The sequence below is a fragment of the Amphiura filiformis genome, chromosome 11, assembly GCF_039555335.1.
Source record: "Amphiura filiformis chromosome 11, Afil_fr2py, whole genome shotgun sequence".
NCBI classification, from domain to species: Eukaryota; Metazoa; Echinodermata; class Ophiuroidea; order Amphilepidida; family Amphiuridae; genus Amphiura; species Amphiura filiformis.
The window spans coordinates 27,118,134-27,126,125 of NC_092638.1; positions in this window are offsets into that span (position 1 = coordinate 27,118,134).

Genomic DNA, 7,992 nt, shown 5'->3' on the forward strand with positions numbered 1-7,992 from the left:
TGAGAAGTTTGCGCCAAATCCGTAGGTTGGAAAATCCATTGAGCTCCATTGAATAACCACCAAGAATAGTTCCTGCTGTTGATTCAAAAATCAATGGTTTCCTATGTCCATGGTATAGCCATCACAAGGTCCATTTTCCAAACCATCATGCATGCTTCCTGTAAAAAACAGAAGACAATAATAACAATAATTTTAAATTAAAAAGAAAAGCTTTTTACATGTACTTGCTTTAAATAGCCTCTGGATGATCAATTGTTGAGATAATACATTATCATCTTGACATTATTACTATTATCTCCATATATTTAACTTCAAAAATATATATTGAGATAATTTATCATAAGAGCTATTTATCATCACCATATATTTATCTTGAGATGATTTTATATAATTTATTAGTTCCAGAAAAAATGTTTTGAGATGATGTATTCTCTTGAGATAATTTGTTATCTTGAGATTTATTAATAAAACTTATCTCAAGATAATTTCTTGAGACACTTATCTATAAAAGATAACAAATTAGAGTCTTGAAATAATAAATTACTTTGAGATAAGTCATCTTATAACTTATTATTTCAAGATAATTTATCTCAAGATTATCTCAACATATTAATCTCCAGATAAAAAGATTTAGAGATAATGTATTTTTTGAGTGACTTATCAATTATCTCAAGATAATTTATCATCATGAGATATTTATCTCTGGACAAAAAGATATATAGAGAGAGGTTTTTATGGAGATATTTATCTTGAGATACAGCAATTCATTATTTCCATTTATCTAAAGATAATTGTCTCAGGTTAATGGATTATCTCAGAATGATTAATTATCTCAGGATAATTGATTATCTCAGGGTAAATTAATCATCTAGAGATTATCAAGATAATTTACTAATCAAGATTATGATCTCCAGATAAATAACATCTTGAGATAATGTATTTTTTCACGATAATTTATTATCATGACAAGATTATTTATTATCTCAAGATATTTATCTTCCCGGGATTTATCTCTGGACAAAAAGATTATGGAGATATTTATCTTGAGATAATTTATTATTTCCATATATTTATCTTGAGATAATTGTCTCAAGGTAATTTATTATCTCAGGGTAATTGATCATCTGAAGATAATTGATTATCTCAAGATAATGATCTCAAGATAATTTATAATTTACTATCAAGATAATTTATCATCTCCAGATAAAACATCTTGAGATAATGTATTTTCTCAAATTATCTCAACAATTATCTCAAGTCCTGTCCTGTCAATGTCCCTATTTGCAATATAAATTGAGATAATAAATTATCCTGAGAATCTGAGATAATCAATTATTCTGAGATAATCAGTTATCTCATATAGTTCATATTGGCAGTAGGCAGGACAGCCAGGCAATTCTGCAACTTCCTGCTAGGCACCAAGACGATCACATGTTGGAAGTCCATGGAAAGCGATTGGGGAAATTCCATGTTGTATGGGGCCGAGACATGGTCAGGGCTCGGCATTCAAAAATGCCCCCCCCGAAGTCGGCGAGGCATAATAGTCCATTTGACTTCCTCGAGAGAGTGATCTGTGCAAACTCCAGTAATGTTTATTCAAATTTAAATCGGATGAGTTGGCTCAAATTACTGCCGTGTTTACATACATGCATTTAAAAGCTGTAGGCCTACTACAATTACAAAAAACATTAAAGCGTCAAGTACGTCACTAGTTAGCAGGGGTAGTAGGGATAGGCAGGGTTACGGCCGGGGGGCACATCAACAAAATTTGGTGGGTATGTTCCCTGGAATTTTGAAGTGGTGGGTCTTTGGGAGCTGCCCCGGTAAAAGGGGGGTCTTTTGGAGCTGCAAACAAGCAAAATGGGCACTTTTGGAGCTGCGAACAGTCAAAATCAAGGGTCCGGCTTTCTGGCTGAAAATTGCCTGACAAAACCTTCTAGAGCTGAAATTATCAAAATCAAGGGTCTTTTGGAGCTCTAGTTTGGTCACTTATAGGGGTCTTTCAGAGCTGCAAAATCCAAAATAGGGGGTCTTTCCGGGGGAACATACTTGTATGGTCATTTGTGTTAAGTGCCCCCAGCGCCGCCCCAACCCCTGGGTTTACAGTTTGACCAAGGTGTCCATTTCATTAACTTGACTAAGCTTTTATACAAAGCTTTCGTAAGTCTCAAAATTATTCGTAACTTGTGACGAGTCGTAAGTTCCATTTCACTAAACTTACTTACGAACAGTACCCTTAAGTTACATCTAGTATTGGGTATTCGTAACTTTACGAACGTGAACGCGTCGAACGGTAATGAGTTACGAAGGGTTAAAAGTTTAGTGAAATTACAATTACGGCAATTACCATGGCCAGGGTCAGCATGGTCAGGGTTACACAGTTTACAGTGACAGTTTATAAATTATAATAGATCATGAGATGGATAATTATTGTGGACTAGAGACACGTACATCATGCGGGACATCATGCACTGATCAGTGTGCTCGCTCGCAATAATTATAAGCTTTCTGCATCAGTGCAGCCAGTGGCAGTGTCCGTGACCCTACGAAAACAGTGAGCTCGAGAAAGCGACTCAGTGAAATTACTATTCCAATTTAATACTCCGCACACTCACCATCAAGTATATTATGCTCAGGTTGTCATCACGTTTGTAAACAGAGCTATTAGTTTGTTTGTAAACAGAAGAGCTGACTTCTCCATGCTGCTGCTTCGTATCACCAGGAAATAACCGGCGAGTGGCGACGAGCTACAATGTACTTGTCCATCTATGAAACAGTGCATCCAGTACGCTACTATAACCTCTTCCCACACAACCGACTGCTTTTGAGTCTGTTGAAGAGATTAATGTAACGGCAAATTTTAAACTAAAAATCCCCCAAAACCCCGCGAAATCTCAAATTTCAAATGCTTTTATCTCAAAATTTCTTCGCTCCACCTCTGAGGTGAAAAAAAAAAGTTGCTTAAAATAACGTTTTCTAGCTATATTCCAAAACTTGTGGAGGTGCGTTCGGTAGTTTAAATGATATTGATGACGGAAATTGGGCATCGTAATCGATCTTAGCGGATATGTCATCATTGGTTTTAACACAAAGTTTCGCGCCATTTGCAACCTCAAAATCCCAAATCTAGTATCGAAAACTCAACGTCCCACCCCCCCTGTCTACAAGGATATACCTAAGAAACGCCCTCAATAAAATTGGTTGCTTTTTGTATTTGGAGTTTGAGCAAATATATACTGGCACTGGGTGGCTATGCATTCCATCTAAGTATGTTGTAACACCAATCAATTGTATTGACATAATAACGACTGTTTCGTATATCAGGATCGTATAGCTCAATTGATAGAGCGTCAGACTTTGGAACTGAAGAGAGCATGGTCCGGGCACCGGTTCCGTTTTTTCATTCTCGTTTAATTTTTAACTTTTTGACATGTTCTTTTTATCTTTATTCGCTAAATGCGCTTCGCTTAAACGCGAATAAAATATTTTATTACGCGCTGCCGCTGCATGCTTAAACATAATACACAACACAACATTCATATAGGAGATCTACTGGTACACCTCGCTGAGCGTTAAGCGTGAAAGTGAGAGCATAAAACCACCTTCACCGAGTATCCTAAATGATACGCTTGAATAAACCGAAACGAATCAATGCGATATTGTTAATCAAATCGCATCACAAAGCCACATCACTCGTAAGAAAATACATTTCTTCAAATCTACCTTTCTACTTTTAATTTTAGGTGTTTTTTTTTTGGTGTTTTTTTTTTTTTTGGTGTTTTTTTTTTTTAGTTTTTTTTATAGTTTTTTTAGTAATTTTTTCTTATAGAAACTAGTAAAATAAAATAATAGCGAAACCCACGGTTAGACAGATGTGTTGTAACTACTTGTCTGTCCTCGTCTTTGCAATAAAACCTATGTTGCACCTTTGTGCCATCCCAATTCTTGAGGAATGGTAGGTAGGTGCGTTTTTGGCTTAAGCACGATTTTGTTTCTACTTATGTGTATAAGTGTGTCATCAAAAAGACCGGCCACCACCGTGGCCGCGTTTCTTTTTTAGACTAGCTTTCTTGCGGCCAGAACGGTCGACAATGGCAACTGCGTTCTCATCGTGGGGTTGTACCTTCCCTACGACTAGCCCGCTGTTGCCATAATGACGCATTCCGACCGCAAGAAGCCCGCACAAGAACACTTTCATCGTGCTGGAAAATATATGAAGCAAATCTAATCTAAGCATTTTAATGTTGTATACAAGAACCTGTTCCAACTTACTGCAGGGGTGTTCAATTTAGTTAATACTCTTGGTCCTTTTTACGAACTTAATATATGCATCTTCTACCCCTCGCCAGAATGAAAGATTTGTGATGAAATCAAAATAAATATTGGTCTGTTGCCACAATTGCAGTTTTTTCAATAAAAAAAAATAGATGAGGAATAATAATTATTCCATATTTGAATCTATTGTCCCATCAAGAATAGAGTGTCTTCAAAAACTTCAATCAATTCATCTGACAAAGGAAACTATTCTGGTCATTCAATTTTGTTTCGCTTGCACCTGTTATATCACAGGCGTTGGTAGAGAAGGCACACTTCTCTACCGAAGTAGTGATGTAAACACTAACATGATTAATTACCATAGCTAGCATACACTACTTTTTGTTCCACTTGAACCCATACTCATAGGCTATTCGCTGTCGATGTGACGTAATTAATCGGATTAACTACCATAGCAATTGATGAATACAATTTCGAATATATAGCCCTGCACTTCATCGTTCACGTGGCACCTATGCATTGAACCATAGTTGTCAAAGAAATGCTAATCACTCGCCATGTAAGATTAGTATTTATGAAAAGAGTGGTATTCAATCTATGTTTGGTGACATACGCGGGTGATTAGTGCAATCTGCTTGATGGTAGTTATTGCGATTATTACGTCACTTCGACAGCGAATTGTAGTATAGACGAATACAACAAGCCAAGTTATGGTCAGAATTTATTCGGCCATTATACGCTGGTGAAGTTACGTAATTAATCGGATTAATTACCATAGCAATTGGTGAAAACAATTTTGAACATATCGCGCTGCGCTACAAGCAGGTTACACTCATCACCTGTACTGTGTATGTCTGCAATCATAGATTGAATACAATACTGGTCTTTTCAAAGATACTAATCTTACAGGTGCAGCATGATATGGTTCAATGAAGAGGTACCGCCTGAACGTATCAGTGTAACGAGGTATATTCAAAAATCGTTTTCACCTATTGCTATGGTAGTTAATCCGATTATTACGTAACTTCGCCAGCGTATTGAATAAAACAGGAGGATGTGAGTTCATAAGGGCAATGTCGGGGATTATAGGTCACAATCGATGTGGAGAGATGAGAGGTCCGACCAACAGCCATTATAGCGAATGGTTCATGTTCAACTATTCCAGCGGACCGTCTGTGGCTAGTAAGGAATCGTCTTTGACCACATGCGCAGATCTGTCTCGTCAGGAAGATATTTAATATCCCGAATTTATAATAGGCCTATGCCATGGAATAATTGCCTATGCCTACCAGTTCCATCGTATAACCGATCTGCTAGAGAATATTTGTTACCATGTTTAATAAATTCGTATTTATCGTATAATAAAATGTAGCCGAATGTATATTATGTGTCACACGGTTTTCTGCTGAACCACTAGCAGGCTATGTTACCACATCTATGACAATGACAAAGGTGAATTTTGATGATTTTTACGATCGTCCGGATGAGCAAATCACTGAATGGGTCTTTAGTTCCCTCCTCTCCTTATCCTGCCAATATTATATGAATCAAAGAAAAATAAAGAAAAAATAAAATTAAACAAGAAAAAAAAGACAAAGAAAAGAAACAATAAAAGAAAAACAATAGAATAAATTAAACTAAATATGAAAAAAAAAATGATCACGAAAGGAGTCTTTAGAAAATGCAAGAAAATATAAATGAAAAGTTTGAACAATATTTTGTTTATAAAAGTTTGTGTGACCGTGATGAGGCTCGAACTCACCATCTTCCGATCTAAAGAACCAAAGTCTTATGCCTTGCCAAGTGAGCTATGCTCGTGAGATGCGAAATAAAGATAAAATAATACATTGTATACCTGCTTGTGTCGGTAAATGATTTGCTCAAATTCCATAATGATATAATATTGTGGAGGGCGCTAGCGTGAAATTTACTATCATCACAGTCGCTACTATTCCTTGTAGACGGGTTTCTACGGTATTGTGATAAAGTCAAAGTGACACCAAATGGATTGTGGACGATTCCATATACAATGACATATATCACCAATGACTTTATCAAACTGGATTACTAAAACGTACAAGAGAGCAAGTGCAGTGGGGACTCAACTTAAAATTAAATTTTGGTAGGGGTGTGCAGCGCGGAGCGCCGAACTTCGGGAACTAAGAACTGATTTTCGAGCAGAATATGGGCTTGATGAACTGAAATTTCAACATTTCTAGGGGTCAAGAAAATTTGGCTGAAGCTGGATTTGAACCAGTGACTTCTGGATTGTGAGTCTAGCGCATACAATGTGTCAGATCACTGAACTCGTAATCCAGAGGTCGCCGGCTCGAATCAAACTCGATTAAAATTTCGTTGCTCCCCTTCTTCAGTTAATATTTCACCTTACCATTTTCTCTGTATACCGTATATTGTTTACTAAAAATACAATGTCACCTCTAGTGTTCATGCATATACAGCAGCAGTTTCCAAACTATGGGTCGCGACACTTTTGGGGGTCTTGGCCTCTTCAAAAAGGAATGCTGAAAAAAACCCATCTCCGTGCATTACAGTGCCATCGTATTGGTCGTGTAACCATATTTTGACCCATTTTAGAATTAAAATTGCAACATATGGCGCGCTTCGCGCACATTTGACACGGTAAAGTCAACAGGGCGATTTGGTAATTGCGACCCTTGGAAATATAACTTTTGGGGAACAGCATTTTTATTATGCTTTTCTCATGAAATTTGGATCACGGGAAAAAGTTTGGGAAGGCCTGATATACAGGCTTTATCCAAATAATGGTTACCCATCAAATTTGATGATATTCATCTTGCTTGAAATACTGTTTAATGACCTTGTGTCACATTATACTATACTATACTATACTATACTATACTATACTATACTATACTATACTATACTCTGCATGCACTTAAATAGCGCTCTTACAAAGAAAACCATGTATCACAGCGCTTTACAAAAGAAAATAAAGAAGAAAAAAAAACATACAAGAACAAACAACAAATCAAATACCAAATAAATGAGTCTTTAGATTAGACCGGAAGCTTGCCAGCGTTGGAGAGTGGCGGATATGGCGAGGGAGTTTGTTCCAAAGAAAAGGTCCTGCTACAAAGAATGCTTTATCACCAGTTAGAGTGCGTGTATGCGGAACAATGAGAAGCCTGGTGTCCTGGGCAGAGCGTAATCCACTTCTACTGGGAATGTAATGCTGAATGAGTTCAGTGATGAATGATGGAGATGTTGTTGAGTCCATAAAACATTTGTAGACAATGGTTAACAACTTGAAATGCACATTATCTACACATCAGGTGAATCTCATGTTGCCTTGCGTTTAGGGTCTCAGACAAACCTATTTTGTGCCTTTAAAGAGCATTATAACCAAAATGAATTTATAATTCTACAACCGATAATGAACAAATTTGACCGTTTGCAGAAATTTAGCTGATGATTTTTACCCAAAATTCCATAGAAATTAAAACATAAAAATACTTGTATCCCAGGTATATTTGCAAATTTGTGCCAACACCAACCACCTGGTATCGGCTGGCTACGTCACTGTATAATATTGTCGTGACACTCGTGCCACGATCATATTTGGTCGTATAACAGAACATAAGGAGTTGGGCAATAAATATTCGTAGGGAGTGAATTCCCCAAATGCTTTGCTAATTATAACTTCTCCGTTTTTTCCTTTTCTGACAGCAATACGGT